Genomic DNA, 23,558 nt, shown 5'->3' on the forward strand with positions numbered 1-23,558 from the left:
AATACAGTTTTGTTCGTTTTTGCTTCCTTTTTGAGATAAAAATTGTTATGTAGAAAATATTTCATACCGTGTTTTGGAAAGCCATTGATTTAATTCCCAATATGCTTAGTCAATTTACGAGATCAGTATTTTATGACAATACATGATTGAAAGAATTTTAGTTTTGTCCTTTAAATGTGCAGAAATCTGATTCTAATAAATTTAACTTTTCGTTCTGCAAAGAAATTTTACAATGTTACATTCGCTCATATCAAATTTATGCATATTTAAAGGACAAAAGTAAAATTCTTTCAGTCATTTATTAAAATAATAAATTCCTTTCTTAAATTGGCTACGCATATTGTTAATTAAATTAATAGCTTTCTCAAAATACGCTATGAAATATTTCATATAGAACATCGTTTCTCTCGGAAAGGAAGCAAAAACAAGCAATATTGTACTGAACCTTTTTGTTTGAAATCTTAATTCAAATAATAACCTCCTAAAATAAATAACATTATTTACGGTTCACCCTGTATAATTATGCATCGTTCTGGAGATATACATTCTCAGCTTCACACAATTCAAAATCTGTGACGTGTATTCTTTTGGTTCCTTCCACAATAAAAAATAATGCGCGCAGGATTTAAATGACAAACTATATAAGTGGCAACTTTATCATTTAATTAAGACTACCTTCTAAGAATGTGCAAGTCTTTATATAGATGTTGACATTGAGAATGTGCATTTTTTAAGTTTAATAATATTGTGATATTGAAAAAATGTACTTAGTTACAGGTCAAATGTAAAATTGTACACAACACTACATAGTTTTATTCAACCACAGTAACACCGAATTTGTAATTACCACAAAGGCGTTACTGCAGTCATTACTGGTTGATAAATTATTTCAATAATGTGAAATATAATATATATTCACAGCTTTTGTAAGGGGCTTGAACTCAGAACGTATATTCAAGCCACATTAAGCTGGATATAAATGTGATCACATCCAGAAAATTTTTGTAAGATCACAATCTAAAAATGAATACGACACATTCACAAAATAGATATAGGAATGTGTCATAAATATGTATCATAAAGAATAACATCAATGCTCAGAACTATTCATTACGTTAGAATAAAACGGTTCTCATTTTCATTAAATTTTAGTAGGTGCAGAATTTAAAAGCAGATGTTAATGAAATGCACCAAATATACTTCTGGTTGGAGCAAGAGGTACCGCTACTCTCTTCATGAAAGATGTGTTTAAGAGGCTTGGAATACCTACATCTATTATTCCGATTGTAACCCTAGCTGCATTGAAAGGATCAATTGCTCTCCTGAAGAATCACCTACATTCGAAATTAAACTAAGTTCAGTAGCATTCTTTACTTTTTTTTGTAAGTTACCTTTCTAAAAATAGGTATATTTTCACTAATCTCAAAAAAATTATTTGCTGTTCTGTACTTGTAGGAATTTCATTGTTAAAAGAAAATCAATGGTTTTTCATGAACTTGTAAAAATTTCTGTGGTTAAATACTCTTTGTCCCTTGTGGCAGCTCACGAATGGTGAGAAGATATATATATATATATATATATATATATATATATATAAATTTAAATTTAAAACAATAATTACGAAACACATATTTCTTTTAAGTAAAGATCTTTAATTTCATGAGCATCCAAAAGTTTTTTTTTTTTTTTTTTTTTTTTAAGTTATTCACCTCCACAGAATATAAGGGAAATTGTTTTCTATCTTTCTACTTTGATTTAGAACACGTTGGCCTAACTCCAATAGCAAATATTATATTTTTGAGAATGTATGCTCTCCAGAAATCAAGTAGGCCTTATGTCATTTTTGCAAGCAGATACAATTTTTTTTGGCTTATTTAACAATTAGACTTTAATTTTATTCTATGCAGAGACAATGCATTTTTCTCATTACTAACAGCTTATAGAATAGCTAATATGAAACGAATAATGTTGCAACATTCAGAGGATAAATGCCACTGAAGGATGTCAACCCTTCTTTCTTTCCTAAGCTGAAGTTAAGAAAGTGAGTTTATTCCTCCCTTTTTTCTTCATGACGTGAGAACGAGGGAACCAATTTCTACTTCAGTACTATTAACGCAGGGAAACGCGTTGATGTAATGAAAGCTTTTACTATATGACTTGATAGGCCTGGGCATGGTACAATAATGCTACTAGTTTACCAACTACATATGTTCTATAAATATTCAAGGCGAGGTGGAAGTTTATATAAGTTCAATAACAGAAATATTGAACGGGATTTGGAATGGAGTTATTTAATATTGTATTAATTATAACATACACATCATACCGAAGTTAATCTAATTTCCTCTTCTGATCTAAGACGGGTCATTGTAGCGCATTCAGCCATTTCTAAACATCTCTAAGTGAAATGCCTACTCTCTACCCTCTTGTACCTGAAGACGAAAGCAGATAGTCTTTGAAACAGTGTTTACTCTACAATCCATTGGAAGTGGAAAAAGTGCAACACAAACTCTTCTTAAATAAGCCGCCATTACTTCTCCTCCTCCATTGCAAACAATGTAATATGAAACGCTTCGGTTATCGTAAAAAGAAAAAAAAAAAAAAACTTGATATATATGAACAACAACGTATAGTCTAAATTCTTGTGTAACCGAAAAATGTATTGATGTATCGAACATCAACACGAAGAGATATGGATCACTGTATTGTAGTTTGAATCGGTGGTGGTGGTAGCATTGCAGTAGCAGTAATGACATTAAATTTTAGAGATGGATATAATTTTCTTATTCCATGCAGTCTAAACCTACGTATGAAACAAATCCATGAGATTTAAATGTTTAAGGCTAATATTAAGAAATAATGATATATTATAAGATTAACTATTCAATATTATGAATCAAAAGAGAATACTGATGGCTTAGTTTAGAAATCTACATTCCAATCTACATTAGCTATAGCCTAAATCATGTAAGAATTGTAGTTATGTCAATAGTAGTTTATGTTCTATCTACCACCTTTGTGAACACCCTGTAATTAGGGCCTACATGACACAATGCAAGAGACAACATAAAAATTAGTAAACGTGGATGTCTAAAATACATATAATTAACTGAAAAAAAAATTGCCATTAAACACAAAAACAACTTTCACATGTGTTGCATTAGTAATATACTTAAAAGAGCTGGAAGAATCGTCATTATTTTGTTTTATATAATATCCAAACACTAAAAACCACACATACACACTGCACCTAACATGCATGCTATGGAAGTTTGCTTACATTTGTTATATTTATTAAATTCATCAAAATAATGCTTTCACTGTTATGAATGAGGTTGCAATACAGGCCTATGCAATCTTTTTTTAAATATTTTTCCACATAGAGCAAAAGTATGAACGCATATCGTAACTTATAATCTTTAATACAACGTGTATTACTAGAAGTTTCGAAAGTGTTCAATGGAATGAATAATATGTCGTAAAATGTCGTAAAAAGCACGTGGGAATATTTTTCATTTGCAGTACACTGTGCACTGTTGAATGGCTATCCCATTGATAAAAATCAAAGAAAGTGTGAAACGTGACTAAACTTTACTTTTCTTATCTTGAAAGCACTATTGAAACAATAAACCAGACACAAATATGTCCATTCATAACAACCTTTCGCCCAAGTGGGTCACGAACCACAGTTTTATGAACAATGTTCTAACCCTTCATTACCATCTGCAACCCCCTACACAAGAGATACAATAAAATAAGGAGAATGTAGCTATATTTTATCTAATATTTAATTCTTAAAATTGTATTCCCACCACTAATTTAGTAGCGTTGCCTAGGGCACGCTTTTTTCTTCCGTCGATCACATTTCACCTCACAGAATTTAACCACATCAGCTGCGGTAGCAGCCGTTGGAAGGCAACGAGGGTGCGGATAATTCGATTTGTTACAACATATCGATAGGGTGGCACAGTCGAATTCTCGTCATGCCTAGCCAATGAACTGACAACACAATAGGAAGAAGTTACATCAGTTTCAAATAACAGAGTTCTTAACCGCGAATTTCAAATCGAAAGTTCAATTTCCACTTTAAATTGAGTGTGAAAACCACACACGAGAAAATGTATATATCTAATTACAAAGTATCGAGTCCTTGCTTCTCGGATATTATAACAAAACTGTATGAAAAATTATAAAAGTCGGTCTAGGTAGCATAGTTGATATAGCGCTGGCCTTCTATGCTCAAAGTTGCGGGTTCGATCCCGCCCCAGGTCGATAGCATTTACACTACCGGTCAAAAGTTTTCGATCAGCTTTGAAAACAACTATATACTTTATTTCAATGTACAAACACATCGGAAAAACTAAATAGACCAACAAAATAAATATTTTCTCTCTCTAGCCTTATGATATGACAGATTATTCAAAATGAAATTCCTGTTTTAACCACAAATCCATAGTTGTGATAGGTTATCGAAAACTTTTGACCGGTAGTGTGTGTTTAAATGCGACAGACTCATGTCAGTAGATTTACTGGCATGTAAAAGAACTTCTGCGGGACAAAATTCCGGCACACCGGCGACGCTGATATAACCTCTGCAGTTGCGAGGTCATTAAATAAACCATAATCTTTTTTCGTATAAAATGTAAGTATGAGATATTGCACTTCATTTAAATAAATACTCTTAAAAACATGGATGGCGACTTATCTGAAATATTGGGGTGGAAGAATCTGCACATAAGTCTGAGACCTCACTGCTGCGAAATAACGGCTAACTGTCTGACAATGACACAAGCGGGTCAGGATTCAAATTCTGGTTGAGGTTTTTTTCGGGATTTCCCCTCATCCATTTAAGAGCAGATGCTGCGTAATATTCGGCACTGGATCCTGGACTCATTTCGCTTCATTTCACTCAGACGCTAGATAAATATTGTAGTTGATAAAGTGTCGTAAAATAAGCCAATTAATTTTATTGTCATTTCTCCAAAATGTCGTTACGTATAACATCGTCTGATTTTTCATACAGTATGAATGGAAAGTGTTTAACCCAATATTGTTGAAAACTACGGCCCTGATTACTACCTTTTCCCTTTCATTGCTTTGCTCACTCTTGGTTGATCTTTGCAGCAATGTTGAACATGAGCTATTAGTTTTATTGCCACTAATACAGCCCAATTTATCATTCTGTTTCCGTTCATTGCCGTTTTATTTTGGACAATTTTATTTATTAAGAATTTATTCATTATCAACATAATTACACCGTAATCGCTGATCACTTAAAAAAGCTCACACCCATTACGACGATCATCACAAAAAGATCACTCAAACTGAATGTTGATAATGGTTACTTTTAAATTTCGAAACAAATTTAATTGTTTACCAAAAATGTTGAATATTTAATGATTTCTTGACTGATATTAGGCAAAAATACAGTCTAATATACGATTAATTTTAACTTTTATTTTCGTATTATTATTTTCGCTTGGTAATAGGCCTAGTTAAGACCATTTCTGTTCGATTGCATAGTTGAAAAATTTGAACTGAACTAAAAAATGTGGATCAAAGACAAAGAAGTGGTGTTATTGTTGCATCTTGTTTCAACTATCTCAAATTCAGGAAGAAACAAAGGGAAGGGGCATTGTGAGTTGCGTCACTAACATGTTCATCGCGACAGCTGGCCATCTCTATGGATTTGAAATAACTATTTATACTTCTGTCCCAGTTTATCTTTCAAACAAATTAATAATTTTTAACGCGAGGAAAATTTGTTCTAATTATTTGTGAGTCGAGGTCCCCCTAATAAATTTATTGGAGTGCGACGCCCCTGGCTCTATAAGTTGTGGGGACAAAGTTTCTTATATCCCCCCGAAGTCGGCGCCTATGGTTAAGAATCTATAATTTGTTTCGTTATTGCATTAGCCTATATGTGATACGCAATGAAAAAGATACGTCCATAGGTTTATAATGTGATAACATTTATGACTACACCTAACAGAGATTTTATTATGTTATAAATGACTGCTTAAAACTAGCGGTTGTTTCAAATCGTATTCAGCCCTTTATAGTGTCTGTTTCATATCATATTACGTCCAATATTCATGTTATAGAATTGGTATAAATGAAATTAATTAATTAATTTCTTATGTTAGTTATACTTACAATCTGGCCCACTTTTTTCGACAATGCTACACATTCAATACGGACAGCACAGTCTTTTTCTCGTGAGCTGTGTGTAATGGAAGTTGTTTCCAGTTTGGAACAAGAAACTATTGTAGGTGACAGTTCAGGACGACGTCGAAAGAAGCGAAAGCAACCAAACCATACACATAAACTGAAATCTGAGGCAAGGTACGTAAAGAATAGATTTTAATGAAGAATGCAGGGATTATGAGAACCACTACAAACATTTATCACACCCCGGAAATATTTTAATAAATGTAGATATCCTATAATTTTCATTTAATTTAATACAATACTAAGTAAACATTAAAATCTTCAGGTCTTCACCTCATTCTTACGCATCAGGGTATTTACCAATTCATAGGCATGGGGTTGATGTCGGAGAAGGGAAATGGGCTGAAATCTAGCCTCGAATTTTTAAAATCTAAAATTACTGTTTCATTTTGTTCTATGACCTATAGTAACTTATGGCAGAAAGGAATAGTTAAAAAATGCTGCTTATTTCAATTGTGTGAAGCTTTAGATTTCTATGGTATCATTATCGATGCAGTTACTATGGTAACTGGCAATGAGGATGATGGTAGTATGGCTACTTGTGGCTGCTTAGAAGAAGAAGGATGATTCGAAAAAATGTGAAAAAGAATCAAACACCATGAATCAAGCTGGATGGATGTTATGAACACCCTGTAGGCCTACATAAAATTTGTTTAGTGTATATATTTATTTTTTTATTAATAAAATAATGTTTTATTTAATAATAACAATAATAATGGTTTTATTTAATAATAACAATAATAATGGTTTTTATGTATTCATTTATCTCGTTAAAGCCATTTGACAGCAGGAAGAAGTTATGAACACTCTGTATATCAAAATGTTTAATGTGGAAGTTGTAATTTTATATTAACAAATAATATTATTCTTTAATAATAACAATAATGATTGGTTATTTTATGTATTTGCCGCATTAATAAGTTTTAATTACGAGCATTTGTACAATTATTGGATCAAAACGTATTATGTCCAACACATTTTCCTTCAATTTGAAGAACACAATTGAAAAGTGATTTCATTTTTTCAAGTTCCTTGAAGCACGCCTCAAGCATAATAACTTCACTTTTTTCATTTTGTGAAAAATTACCCGGGTTAGGAGTAATCAGTTTTTCGTTATTCCTGTAAAATTCTTTTTTTTTTTTGACATAATATGATTTGAAACGATGCTCCTCATTATGCTTAGCTGACATAGCGAATTATGATATGAAATATTGTAAAATGACAAATCTTCAATCATCGCTGTCTGTGACAAAGGTAGTCTATAAATCACTAATTTTCTTAGACTCCGATTCTTTTTTAATTTTTCAAAAGTTATGGTGCCACCTAATAATTATATATATTTCAATAAAGAACGTCTGTTGCTTATAATTATACTGAATGACCATGTCATGTAAAGAAATCAGTGTAGGATGGAACGCCAAAAACTCCATTTAGCTATACTTAAAAATATGCTGCCTGCCATTTTTTTTTACCCCTTCTCGTTTCTTCTACTTCTTTGCAAGAGACCGCAGAAGGTTTTTTTTTTAAGTTCCTTCTTCAAAAATAAATTTTGTTCTGTAGCGTGGAGTCCTTCTTTAAATGAATTCTTTACGTTATTTTTAATTGGTTTATTTTACGACGCTTTATCAACTGCTATGCTTATCTAGCGTCGGACTGAAATGAGGGTGATAATGCCAGCGAAATGAGTCCAGGGTTCAGCGCTGAAAAGTTACCCAGCATTTGCTCTTAATGGGTTGAAGGAAAACAAATGATCGGTGAGCGTGACAAAGAATTCGCAATCTTCGCCTGAAAGTTCGTGTGAACGTAGGCAAATTGAGGTAACAGCACAGTCACGCGAGATTCGTGTGCGAATCGACCAGTAAAGCAGTAAGAACAAGGAAGTGGAAGTGAAATGGGCTTAATATAATGTAATAATATAATACAGGGACATCATTTTATTTTTACTGACATTTTTAATATTAACCTGGCTATACCTTTGGATCAACGCCGTTTGCTACCCCTTTCCACGACTGGAGTTCGAGGATACTGGCGTAATGTACAAACAAATCACTTTACTAGGTATAGGAGGGAAGAAAAATAGTTAATCCATTTACGTAAACTAGGAAATATCTCGATTTTGAGTTTGATCATTTTCATTAGGTTTTTGTTTAATCAAAATACAGTACAGTATTAACAATGAGTGTTTTTACTCACGAACTGAACTATCCATGTGGACGTATTCATTATGCAGTGTATATTATACTGCCTACAGCACATTAGCGTGCAATATAGAGAATGAAGTTAAATTGAAAAATAATCATAATATGGATATTTAAACACATTTTTTTAAAATGGGACCACTCATTTCGATACAAGCTTCAGTTCTTTTGTGCATATTATCGTACTATAGACTATTGTACCTAATCCCAATTATCAGTTTCGTCCTTCGTACTAAGTAACTCATGTTGAAATGATTCTGTACCTACTCTATAAAAGAGTACCTTACGTACTGTAAATTCAATCTTCACTTCTGCCCGTTCCGAAAAGATAAAATTACTCAGACATACTACTGTCCATCCAAGTGGTTATGTCGTAGGGTCGCAGAAAGGGAGGAAATCATGTGACAGTTAATTACTTAACGAGGCCCTTTTATTTAAGTTATTTTAAATAGTAGTATAATATTACGTAGACGTCCAATTGACTCCTAACAGAAATTAATGTTTTCAGAAAAGAGCTAAGACAGCCCAGCCACTAGCTGGCGATTAAAAGCTGGTGAAGGAAACCGGGATACGACGTAGGCAAATGGACGACAGTACCTGTGCGAAAATGATTCAGTATTGAAAGCTCTTTCGTCACTGGAAAACACAAACATATTTTTGGAACGTACTGTTCACTATGACCGTAAGGCTACTATGACTGTATACGCAGTCTTGGATCTTTGTGGAGGACGGTTGAACTTCATTAGTAGAAGGGGTGGGAGTGAATTACGTTCAAAAACTCAGGTACAATAAAAATTGAAGTATATAATATAATATAATATAATATAATATAATATAATATAATATAATATAATATAATATAATATAATATAATATAATATAATACATATCACCTCTGATTGTAGCTCTGGCTGGTATGTACAGATACGGCAATAAAATTTGGAGCTTCCTTATTGTACAAGTTTCGTTTACAACACACTTCGCATGTGCAACAAACAAGAGCCCCTGTATATATGCTACTTGTGGACAGTCGTGTGAAACTGTTGTCTACATATAGGTGGACTCTCATCAAGACTCGCTCCAAATTTCAATTCCGTATGTGTACATCTATTATTATTAGGCAGTAGGCCTATATCTCACTTGACGATATGTGTCAGAGGAAGAACAAATTGTTTGTGTACATCTGAAGTCTGATTACAGAGCCCGGATATTTAGGCATTTATTTTGGTTAAAATAGGCAGGCATATAGGCACTAAAATAGTAAAACTGGCAGTGAGATAGGCATTTATTATTCATGGAAACAGACAAAAAAAAAAAAGACAAATACTTAATAAACTATCCCATATGGTACTCACTTTTCTTGGTTACATGTCACAACAAGATGCTTTTTTAAGTTGTCAACTGTCATAGTGAGCCGCCTGTCAGAGAGAATGTTTTTCATGGTGGAAAAAGATCTTTCTACTTCTACTGAAGAGATTGAAGCAAACTTAAACAACATTTTTCAGAAGGACTGTCTCTACTTTCTTTCAGAGATCGGGAAAAACTGACTGTGTATTGTCTCAAAAAGAGGGATGTGAGAAGGGATTAGGAACTTCAGAGTACGCGTGACTTGTGCGTGTAAGCGACAACAGTAACGGGACCTGGAGACTTGCTTTTAATACTTCCCTCATCCCCTTTCTTTCGCTGGTAAACCCCGAACTGACCTGAGCACTGAGGGTTATACTGTTCAAACATCTTTGTTAAGTGACATAAAAGATGGAATCGGTAGGGGAGAAACGTTTACGACTTCTTGGAAACGTATGTATTGCTGGATAATAAGATTCTCAGCAAATATTTGTCTGAGGTGAATATATATTTTTAATTTGTACAACCGTTCTTTTTTGTATTTTGATATAATTTATGTGCAGTTTATTTTAAATGCATTAAAAATATAGAAAATGTACAATAACGACGTAAAAAGGCTAAAAAAGCATTTAATCTTAAAATAGGCAACGGGAGCTAAAATAGACAAAAAAAAAAAACAAAATAAAAATTGGGCCTATCGTTCCCAAATGTGTGGAAACGTGTTTATCTCTAATAGGTCTTTCATACATACACTCAGTTTAAAAAAGGCATTTTGCCTAACATCTAAGCTCTATTAGTGTAATATGTAACTAATCGGTTGATGTATGCAATGGAGGGAGACAGGAACTGCCCACCCTATCCCATTATCTCCTGCCCTAGTTGCCTCATATAGACCTGTCTTCGGACAGGTATAATATAATACAATACAATACAATAATATAATATGATATAATATAATATAATATAATATAATATAATATAATATAATATAATATAATATAATATAATATAATATAATATAATATAATATAATATAATATAATATAATATATTATATATCACTGACTTACTGATCAACATCTACTTGAAGGATAGAGTGAAGAACTGCTTTCAGAATATGTGAGTGATGGTAGGAGGAAGAAGAATAAAGTGTAGAAGATTTGCTGATGATATGGCGTTGTAAGTAGAAGAGATTATACGAAAAGATATACTACTGGAGTTAAATGATGATAATCCGAAGAAAAATGAAGAAGGTAAAGCTGCGAATCCGAGATGAGGCAGTACAACAAGTGGACAGCTCCAAATATTTGGTGCGTACTGTTGTAAGTAGTGACTTGAGCTGCTTCCAGGAAGTCAAAAGGCAAAGAAAGCTTTTAATAGAAAATGAAGAATCTTCTACGAAATTCTGAAAAAAAAAAAAACAAAGGAAGGGACTAGTGAAGTGCTTAGTGTGGAGTGTGGCATTGTATGCGGCAGAAACATGGACATTACGACCAAGTGAAGAGAAACGACTACAATATTGATATGGAGAAGAATGGAGCGTATGAAATACTGGAATAGCATTTTCAAGAGTAGCACTTATATTTCGCTTGTTGATCCGGACTTGCGCTCGGGCATGGGTTCGATTCTTGCTTGGGCTGATTACCTGGTTGGAGTCTCAGAGGTTTTTCCCAACAGTAATGCGAATGTCATGTAATGTACGGCGAATCCTTGGCCTCATCTTGCCATCATCAGTTCCATCAACGCTAAATAACCCAGTAGTTGATACAGCGTCGTTAAGTAACCAAGTAAAAGAAAAAGACAATATTTGTCGAGACGTAAGAAATTACTGCCTAATGAAGGATGCAGTGGAAGGAATGGTGAATGGGTGAAAGGTTCGGGGCAGAAGAAGGTATGAGATGAAAGACGACAATAAAATATATGGATTGTGTGCGGAGACGAAGAGGAATGAGAAAATAGACAAAAAATGCAGAATGCTGGGTTTGCAGTAGAAGAAGACGAATAAATGAGTTACTCACCTGTATCCTGGGTGCGTGTGTCTTGGAAAAATGCGCCGGAGTAGCATTTCATTCACGCTGGAATCACCACTTTTTAAAAGAATAACGCCCTCACGTATACACAGTTACCACATTATACTGAGGAAAATGTTTACTTCTCTATTGGTTTATCATCTTATATGTTTATCTGTTCTAATACGGTCGCGTCAGGAATTGACATGCTGCGGATATACTGTCAGTCAAACTCAAGTGTTACAGAGATTACATCGAATGCCAAACAGATTAGGCCGCCTTCAGGCACTAAGTTCCTTCACAGTGTCTGTACAAAATGGCATCATTAACATTTAAATTGTGTAACTGGGAATCAAAGGCGTGTCCCGCAAATAGCTACTGCTCCATGTGTTGCGAGTATGCATCAGTGAGATTGAAATAATGACATGAAGTGAGTCAAAAAGACATTTTTGTATCCTACATATTATACACATTTCTGAAGAATTTGACCCTAAACAAAGATGCGTCAGAAACGTGGATCGGAAATGTGTCCTTTTGGTGTTACTGGCTACCAAAAAACCGTTACAGCGCAACAAGTTGCATCGTAGACTCCACGTTATAGTGGCATGAATCAGCCTTTTCATGTGGCCCTGTGGGGAAAAATCCAGCAGTCAGAGATCTGGTGGTCGTGTAGGCTATGTTAGTGATTCCCTCCGCCCGATCATTCAATACCCTTTAGGATGTACAGCTGTCAAAAGAAAAAGTGGCCGCTCTCCTGAAACAAAGTTCCCTTCGGGTATCTTCGCTACAATTCGGAGACAGGCGATGTTACATGTTGTTGGACCACGTTGCCTGATATCTACAGTTATAATTGAAGTATTCTGTGTGTTATCGATAGCATAATGGTAGCGTTCAGGCCTCTTATTCATGAGGTCCTGCGTTCGACTACAACCACGTGCTTTTTATGTTCTTTTTTGTTCTGTTTTTGAGAGAGACAAACTATACATAATAGCTTTCTTTTTTAAGATTATTTTAGTAATTAACATCAGGTTCATTAATATATTATGCCATGACTTTATCATTATGATATTGTGGCTGCAAATGGAAAGAAAAAAGATTTTATTCTCAATAAAAATATCTTTCATGGCATAAACAAAACAAATTTACTGGCGTCGGCCTTAAAACATTCAAACAATTAAGCGTTCAAAAAACAAAACAAAAAGCCACAATTCAATATTTAGTCTATCTTCCTCTTATCTCGATCATCTTGCAGTCGAGTGGGCATGGAATTGACTAGTCTATGCAAATAGCGACTGTTTTTAGACACGATATTCCAGGCATTCTGAACATACATACATAAGTGTTCTGTCCATGGGCAGGTCTTTCATTGCAAACCCAACAATCTCCAATCTTTCCTATTTTCTGCCTTCCTCTTAGTCTCCGCATATGATCCACATATCCTAATGTCGTCTATTATTCTTTTCAACCAGAGACCCAGCCAGTTACTTTTTATCTTTCTAATCAGTTTCAGCATCATTCTTTCTTCACTCACTTTTTCAAACACAATTTTATTTCTTATTCTATCTGTCCACTTCACACGCACCGTTCTTCTCCACATCCACATTTCAAATGCTTCAATTCGTTTCTCTTCATTTCGTCGTAATGTCCATGTTCCTTCCCCATACAATGCCACACTCCACACAAAGCACTTCACTAGTCTCTTCCTTAGTTCTTTTTTCAGAGGTCCGCAGAAGATCCTTCTTCTTCTATTTAAAGCTTCCTTTGTACATGTTTGCAGTTTTTCTTGGGAAGGATAGGCCTAAATGCGGTAACATCCCGTTGCTTTCCGCACACCACTATCTCTTTCGCATCTTATTAAATTCCAGGGGGCCCAAGCGTGGAGATGAGGAGGGTGGATTTGACTAATTGGGCCCTCCGGACTTCACCGAAAGTCACGGCAAGGGTTAAATATTAATTCTATCAGGATGTTTGACCCTATCAGAGATCGGGAAATCTCAATTAGCCTTTGCCCCCCGCATCCTGGACTAGCTTCTACGAATCATCAGAAAATCTTAGAGTGTGATTGGGCCAATTTTTCCGAAAATGTTTCCACACTTTTGCCCTCGTAGCTCAGCGGACGAACGTTGGAATTTAGATGTCAACGTCTCAGGTTCAATTCCTCGTTACTCCTTTTCATTTTATTGCGGTTCAAGATAGTATAATGTAATAATCCAAAAGAAAAACTAATAGCAGTATTATGCAACTGGATTTTTCCAAACCTAATATTAAATTTATGTTATTTATATGGCTAAAGAACGATTACAATATAAATATCTTGAATATTATTTATACTGTATCACTAAAGAACGATAACACAATATAAATGATAAATATCGGTTTGTTTAATTAATATAATATATTATATAATACGTATTTAATTATCTAAATAAAATAACCTATTTTACAAATAAAGATGTTTGTGTTATAATAATTACCTACATAAAATACAGATTATTTATATTGCGAAAGAACAATAACAATATAAATAACTTGAATATTATTTTATAATGCTAATGAAGGAAAACATTATAAATGATAACCTGAATATTATTTATATCGTTAAAGAACGATAACAATATAAAAAACGTGAATATTATTCATATCGGAATTTCACAGATTTATTACAGATGTATTTAAGAAATTGTAGAAGAATAGTAATTAGTAACAGTGTCCTATTTATTCTTCTTGGAGCCAAATTTGTAACTTTTAAAAGTGTGGTTACTATGTTGAAGTGTATGTGTTGCAACGGATGCTTGATTTGTTATGTATGTGAGTCAGTTATGGGATGCTTGATGTCGTCGCAATGTCGTAATTATAGTTTGATTGTGTTTGTGTGACTATTGTGTATTAATTTATGATGTATGGTACGGAAAACTGCATATTTGTGTTATAGAAGTGTTACGTATGTGTGTTGTTAATGTTTTTGTATGTTTCAAATTGATAACTGATATTTGTTTTGCAATCGCAATGCCTAATTTACGGATTGTTTATGTTTTGTTTACATCGCGTAAGCTAATTTAATTTTCTTTTCCATTTCTCTTTATGCTTATCTTGTTTGTGTATAAAACTATAGCCCTAACATACATATGTAAAATAGGGCTAACCCCCATTGGAGATACTGTAGCTACAATAGTAATAATTATTATTCATATCGTTATAAAACGATAACAGAATACAAATGATGACTTGAATTTTATTCATATCTCTGAAGAACGATAACAAAATATAAATAACGTGATATCCATCAATAACGATAACTAGATATAAATGATAATTTGAATATCATTTACATCGCTAAAGAACGATTAAAAAATAAAATGAACTCTTGAAGAAGGCGCGAACCCAGAACCTTTGAATCATTAAACAAGCACTCTACCGCTGGTCTGCAAGAAGCAGATATGGAACACTTTCATAGTTCCGGAACTGCTTGTACAAGGACATGCATCGTGTGACATCGCCGCGACCCGAAGTGGACTTTGAAAATATTGGCTGTTCACGAGTGCGGCCACTTTTTTTTGACAGCTGTATGTAATAAGTACAGTCCAGTGTTTGATCACATTAAGCCATAAGTTTAATGAATACATACGTACGCTCTCCACTGTTCTGAGCAAAGAAAGATGAGACAATGACTCAACTACTGATACTGGGCATTATAAAGTTGTATAGTTAGCTCACGAAAGAAATTAATGTAATCATCTGTAATAATATATTAGGAAATAATGATTGTTTGTAACATAAGAAAAACACATATAATTGTTTCTTTCAATTTCACAAGAAATTACTACTGGACACACAAAATGGGATACAGTACATCGATGTATGTACTGCCATGACTGTAGTCATCAAAACATGCGAAACTTTACCAACAATAATCGAGTGAGGTGAGGTGGGGGAAGTTGTGTGTTTATGATGTGGTTGTATGTAAATATAGGCTGGTCAAAACAGTTTCAATCAGACTTATAATCGACAACTAACAGTGTTAGTACCTGTACTCTTTTTCTATTATCTTCTGCACTGACTATACTGAACGTGCCGTGAGCGTATGCTATCATCTATACCCACAGCACAGTTAATCTTTGTTTTCTTCACTCGATGACCAAACGCTGGCCTTAGTAATAACTAATAAGTAGACTTCGTGGAATTGCCACGAGAATCGCAAGTTTTACTGAGCACGCGGTATAGACTGTATGAGAAAGGGCGTGCAACGGATGGAGTATGCCTCTGATGTAAACACTTAGCAGTATACTGCGGTTACAATAAAACCTGTATCCTACATTCAAGAAATATAATGAATGATCATTGAAGTAGGAAATGTCTAAACATGTAAATACACAATTATTTTGTAGTGAGATATATTAACTGTTAAAATTTAATGTAAGATTCTCGCACCATCCTTGAATATGTGTATTGCAGTGAAGAGTTACGTACATTTTGAGCGACTGCGAAGTGAACCTCCTCCGATGGTCACTTAAACACTTTTTATATTCGGAAAATGTACGTTCAACATCACACGATGTAATACGTGCATATTTTAAGAACGAAAAGTCACTACTTTTTAGTACACCAACTTCAGACATCTTGTCATGACCTGATAGTACATAATTTACAGTATAATACGAAGTTGTGAGTAGGCAGAATTTTTAGCAATAATATTTCTCTTCTTATATTTCACTTTTCCTGAAATTAGTGAATTGTTATTTTGGATAACGGTTTGTAATACTTTATCCACTATATTAAGGGCTTCTGAGAGTTGTAGTTTAGACGATTCTAACAGGATGATGCTTTCGGACACGATTTTAAAATTAGATTCAATGAACAGAATTTCTTCTAATAGCTGTTCAGAAAGCAAAGATTTTACAGCTGCAACAGCGGAACTGTCTGTGCTATCCAATGTATCAATTACCTCCATTATTTTTCCGTAATGTTCTGCGTAATAATTAACAGAACCCAACCACGTTCCCCAACAGGTCAAGACTGGCTGTGGGGGTATGGGTATTCCCGGGGCAATTGTTTGGAACAGCAACACTCTCATTTTAGTATGTTTGATTGAATTCTTGTCTGCACTGAACAAATGTTAAGCTTTGACTATACCAACCACAGTAATGCAAAAACAAGTGCTTACATAGGTATATATTAGCTGTAGCTGCTTCATCTATTTGGACCGGTCACATCTCTTACAGTAACACGAACTGCTTATACTACGAGACCGGGCGGTCGCTCACCTCCTCTATACTACCGTACATCGGCAACCTGATGGCATGCTGCGTGTGGCAATTCAACGAAGTCTACTAATAAGTTAAATAAATGTTAATACTGATCTTTGTTCTTTGTTTTTTAGCTTATTCTCGATCTTACGCTTATCCATAGCTAATGTAATATACGCGTACTTTCGCTATAACGAATTTTTGTGGCCAGTAGCGTCTAAGAACACCTTTGTGATCATATCATGTAATAAAATATATTTAATTAATTTGATGTCGTTTATGATACCTCGACGTTTGCATACAGAATTTTCCTCACGCATTTGATAATACGAAGTCTATGAAATGGAATAAATTGCATACATTAATTACCGGTATATCAGCAATGGGTTATAGTGGGGATGTTTGCGATTTTGTTTAAGAGATTTATCCTCAGAAAAATTAAATATATATATCTAATAAATCACTGTGACGATAGCCCAGTAAATTTAATATTTCAAAATTCGATGAAACATGTACCTGTACTTGCTGCTGTTGCATTGAAAGCTGAAATTGAACAAAGTATAACCACAGTCTAGTATATACAGTCACGAAGCTTGAGTTGTGAGAGTACTAGGAGCAATAGACTGTGCCGGTACTATTTCTCATAGTCTGTGATGAGGTGGTAGTAGCGATCCTAGTGGTTAGCAACTATTTATGGATGCATATTTCCTACGTATTGAGCTTCGTTCCTGTATATACGAGCCTGTGGTATAACTTCATATTTCATTTAACTATAGCAATTTTATTTTCCACCTTTGCTTATCTTAATGTTTCATGTTTTGTTTTCCATACAATATGTATGAACAGTAAAAGCTACTCGTTAAATCTATACTCTTATAACTGAAAAACACTTAGAAACATTATTTATATACAGTCACTTCATTATTTTCGTAAAATCGTTATTCATGCGTGGAAGTGGAACTTCATGAAGGTCAAGTTCTACAAATACTTATTTACATTTAAAAATGTACGAGGTGTGTTCTTAAAGTAAGTTCCAAAATGATGTAGTAAGTAAACGGGAAGATATTTACAAACCATTTTTGTTGCATTGTATTCCCCACACTTCAATTACTTCTCAACATGATCTCCACCATTATTGAGGCATTTATCGTGTTGTGGCACAAGTCTTTCTATCTCCTCATTGTAGAATTCGCCCGCCTGCGATGCGAACCACTCCCACACTGCTGTTTTCACTTCATCGTTGCCATCAAAACGTTGACCACCGAAGAACTTCTTGAGGTGCAGGAAGAGATGAAAGTCACTCGGAGCCAAATCCGGGCTGTAGGGGGATGGTCAATTTGTTCCTGTCCTCATGAATTTTTGATCGACAGCACGCACCAAATCGTCATTGATCAAAGATGGACGACCGGTACGCTGCTCGTCATGCACAGAGACGCGGCCCTTGTTGAAATTCCTAACCCATCTCCTGACCATTCTACCTCACATAGTTGACGATGAATGTCAGCTGGTTTGATGTTTCTCGCATTGAAGAAGCGGATAACAGACCGCATCTCACAGTCGACGGGGTGCTCGATCACTTAAACATTTCAACTGATCACAACTAATCACACACACGGACTGAAGCTCTGAAACTGCATGCATAGCTTGCCTGAGGACTGAAGAAGAAAACACGCATGCGCAAAATAACAATTGCAGTGATGCGACGGCTATAATTGAAAACGAAAATTACTTTAAGAACACGCCTCGTATTATGAAACCACCCATTCCATCTGTCGGATGTGGACAGTCATCGAGCACACAATGAACCAAAGCATGCCTAAGTGTCCAGATACATCTCGAGTCAAGTCAAGATACTCGCAAAGTCAAGCAAAAACTATGAACCTGTTGACTTTTTGACGTGAATGCGTCTTTAAACTCAGACCGAAACATGGGGTACCAGGACGGAAACGGCAATGTAACGTTTGCAGGGTGATCCATCCCGACACTACAATTTCGTGATTAATAACACGAATGAAATAAATGTGGTCTCGTTAGATCGGGTATGCGATTACGATGCGAGTATGATTTTGAATTGGCGCCGCATATGTGTGAGGCGCTGGTGGGACGTTTGACGGTCAATTTGGGCGTGGACGAAAATTTCCGTACAGTATATCTCGCGACGCCGATGTGCTAGCGCTCTGATTTTGGTGCCAAACGAAATATCTCGTCTGGATCTATCGATTCAAGCCAGACGTATTCACGTAAAACCCACGGTCGTCTCTCCGACACAGCCAAATCCTAATTTTTTCTCACTTCTTTATTTAAATCATAAAGTTCTTTATTCTTACAGACTGAGCTGATTGTCTTACATATGTACCGATGACTGTGTACATGTATAGACTATATAAATAATAATAATAATAATAATAATAATACTGCATTTCAACTATTGATTTTTATGTAAAAAAATTTTTAAGCCACAGGCGTAGGTTACGCGGTAGACTCGTTTTCCTACTGAACCTGAGATGCGTTTGAGCGTGGATTTAATATCTGCTTGGGCTGATTAACTGGTTAGAGTGTTCTGAAGTTTTCCACAACTGTGTGGCAAATGCCAGAAAATGTCATGAAGAATTCTTGGCTTCATCTCGCCAAATACTATTAGACGTCACCAATTCCATCAATGATAAATAACCCAGTAGTTGAAACAATGTCGTTAGATAGCAAACATATACAGGGTGTAAAGGATATGAACTGTCAAAAGAAAATACTGGGTGTAGAGCATAAATAACTGAATAAAATGTTAAACAATGTTTTTCTGTAACTGTCAAATTTATGGATAGACTAAGCGGCCGGGATCCGACGGAATAAACAGTCTTAAATCACACTAAGTGATTATCTTTGGCATATCATATATTATGATGTATCGAAGTACATACGATATTTCCATGCAGAAATTCTGCTTCATCATATGATGAAGAGAGAGAGAGAGAGTAGAACGGATCCCGGCCGCTTAGTCATTCGTAAGAGTGCACCTCTGCACACTGTGTGTACATTGTACCACTGTCACACATCTGTGACGCAGTGCATGAGGGTTGGCCACTTGAGGGAAACTAAGAGGTGGAACTTAAACTGAGAGGATTCTGTCCGGCATCGAAATGGGAATCCGGTGTGGTTTAGTGGATAGAGCGTCAGCACGTAGAGCTGAAAACCCGGGTTCAAATCCCGGTGCCGGAGAGGATTTTTCTCCGTTCCACTCTTTCTTCATCATATGATGACGCAGAATTTCTGCATGGAAATATCATATGTACTTCGGTACATCGTAATAAAATATAGAAGGACAAAATATGTCAGTGAGAGCCATGGGAAACACAATGACAAAATGATTAAAACTTTCGGCGGCCTTTCAGGACTGCGTGCCGGCCTGAAAGGTGCAAGCGGTAGACGTACAGAATGTCTCTATCCCTTGGTCCGAAGGGTCGTGCTTTCGAGTTCTGTCTCAGGCATGGGTGTTGTGTTTGTGTTAGTTTAAGAAAAGTGAAACAGAAGAAGGAGAACTATGAAACAAAGATAACTTTGAAAAAGTTGGTAATAACTAGACTTCGTGGAATTGCCACGAGATTCGCAAGGTTTACTGTGCACGCGGTATAGACTATATGAGAAGGGGGCGTGTCTCTGATGTAAACACTGAGTAGTATACTGCGGTTACAATAAAACCTGTATCCTGCATTCAAGAAATATAATGAATGATCATTGAAGTAGGAAATGTCTAAACATGTAAATACACAATTATTTTATAGTGAGATATATTAACTCTTAAAATTTAATGTAAGATACATCATCCTTGAATATGTACATTACAGTAAAGAGTTATGTACATTTTGAGCAACTGCAAAGTAACCTCTTCCGATGGTCACTTAAACAGTTTTTAGATTGGGAAAATGTACGTTCAACATCACACGATGTAATACGTGCATATTTGAAGAACGGAAAGTCACTACTTTTTAGTACACCAACTTCAGACGTCTTGTCGTAACCTGATAGTACATCATTTATAATATGAAGTTGTGAATAGGCAGAATTTTTAGCAATAATGTTTCTCAACTTACATTTCACTTTTTCTGAAATTAGTGAATTGTTATTTTGGATAATGGTTTGTGATACTTTTAATCCACTATATGAAGGGCTTCTGAGAGTTGTAGTTTAGACGATTCTAACAGGATGATGCTTTTGGACACGATTTTAAAATTTGAATCAATGACAGAATATCTTTCAATGGGTGTTCAGAAAGCAATGATTTTACAGCTGCAACAGCGGAACTGTCTGTGCTATCCAATGCATGAATTACCTCCATTATTTTTCCATACTGTTCTGCATAATAATTAACAGAATTCAACCACGTTCCCCAACGGGTCAAGTCTGGCTGTCGGGGTAAGTTTATTCCAGGAGTAATTGTTTGGAACAGCAACACTCTCTCTGTAGTATGTTTGATTGAATTCTTGTCTGCACTGAACAAATGTTAAACTTTGACTATTCCAACCACAGTAATGCAAAAACAAGTGCTTACATAGGTATACCGTACATTAGCTGTAGCTGCTCTATCTATTTGGACAGGTCACAACTCTTAACATGAACTGCTTATACTACGAGACCGGGCGGTCGCTCACCTCTTCTATACTACCGTACATCGGCAACCTGATTGCATGCTGCGTGTGGCAATTCAACGAAGTCTAGTAATAACACAGTCTAGTATATACAGTCACGAATGGTCAGTTGTGAGGGTGCTTGGAACAATAGACTGTGCCGGTATTATTTCGCATTGTCTGTAATGAGGCGATATTAGCGATCGTAGTGGTTAGCAACTATCTATGGATGCATATTTACTACGTATTGAGCTTCGTAACTGTATGTAGTAGACTGTGGTAATAACCTGGAATCTGTATCGGCGTGACGAATAGCTAAGCAACATGCAGAAGAACTGTGTGGTGTCGACTTACCGTTTCAAAGGTTAGAAGAAGTGAAGACTTAAAATGAAGAATTGGAATGAATTACCTTAAGTAATGCATACTGGTAGCTTGGGAACTCGAGTAACAACTGAACCCTTTGTTTATTTAACGTATTTTTAGTATGTTATTTTACGACGCTTTATCAACATTACTTGTTATTATTTATTTATTTATTTAATCTGACAGGATTAAGGCCATAAGGCCTTCTCTTCCATCCTACCAGATAGCACACATAAATACAAAAAAGAAATACAAACACTGATGAAAATAATAGAAATTAAATTAAAGCCCTATAGAACACTATAGAGCTTCATCTATAGAACAAAGAACACTATAGAGCTTCATCTAGCTAATACAAGGAAAAAAAGAAAGAAAAACAGAGATAGCAATGATGACAATGATAACTGTTAATAATAATAATAATAATAATAATAATAATAATAATAATAATAATAATAATATCTTAGGTTATTTAGCGTCTGAATGAGATCAAGGTGATAATGCCGGTGAAATGAATCCGGGGTCCAGCACCGTTTGTTACCCAGCATTTGCTTATATTGGGTTGAGGGAAAACCCTGGAAAAACCTCAACCAGGTAACTTGCCCCAACCAGGAATCGAATCCGGGCCACCTGGTTTCGCGGCCAGACGCACTAACCGTTACTCCACAGGTGTGGACTATTTAACGTATTACTACAAGTTTTGAATTGTTTTCATTTTTTATATTTATGACATAGATTACCTTTCTTAAGCGTATTTTATTGGTAGTGTAGAAATTAATTCTTTACGAGAAATTTTCTAACCCTGGTGGTTGAGCATTTCGGGGAAATATTGAAGGAAGTGTTACAGAGACTGATGAGTGATGATGCATGAACGAGGACATCATAGGTATTCTCGGAACTGATGTCACAACTCTCTGCATTCTAAACGACATGGAATGGGATATAAATCTTTTTGTCACACTATTACCACAGTCTATAGTCACGAAGCTCAATACGTAGTAAATATGCATCCATAGATAGTTGCTAACCACTAGGATCGCTAATATCGCCTCATTACAGACAGTGCGAAATAGTACCGGGACAGTCTATTGTTCCTAGCACCCTCACAACTCAAAGCTTCGTGATTGTATATACTAGACTGTGCTATTACGCTCCTATCTTGAAATATTGAGTGATCTACTGGAGGCAAATGGACTCACGAAATATTGATATGGAATATGTGTGCGAATGAATAGGCCTAATTAAAGAATGATTATTGATTATTAAAGGAGAAAAATTCGCTCCGGGGCCGGGGATCGAACCCAGGTCCTTGGTTCTACGTACCAAATACTGTAGCCACTGAACTACGCCTAAGGTAATCCACAGCACCGGTTCGAATCCCTCTCCTCTAGTGTTTTTCCCTTTGTGGCTGACTCCAAGTTCGACATACATGTTGACATATATTAAGTCAATTGCCATTATACAAGGAGCACACTCAATTGAGTGACTTGGTGGCGGGGATTCCACAGTAACATGCACTGTTAAGCGAAGAATCTACGTAAGGTTAATTTT

The 23,558-nt window shown here is 35.3% G+C and overlaps 1 protein-coding gene across 2 annotated transcripts in view; it reads right to left on the reverse strand.

Annotated features, from left to right (window-relative positions):
- LOC138708046 (solute carrier family 41 member 1-like) overlaps positions 1-23,558 on the reverse strand; it is a 344,564-nt gene that overhangs the window by 190,319 nt on the left and 130,687 nt on the right. The window contains exon 1 of one of the 2 annotated variants that reach the window (XM_069838159.1): positions 3,813-3,923. The exons of the other annotated variant lie outside the window; for it this stretch is intronic. The gene's annotated coding sequence lies outside the window, so the exon portion shown is untranslated. Of the gene's footprint in view, positions 1-3,812; positions 3,924-23,558 lie in introns of those variants that run through there. 2 annotated transcript variants of the gene reach the window in all.

The sequence above is a fragment of the Periplaneta americana genome, chromosome 10, assembly GCF_040183065.1.
Source record: "Periplaneta americana isolate PAMFEO1 chromosome 10, P.americana_PAMFEO1_priV1, whole genome shotgun sequence".
NCBI lineage: Eukaryota > Metazoa > Arthropoda > Insecta > Blattodea > Blattidae > Periplaneta > Periplaneta americana.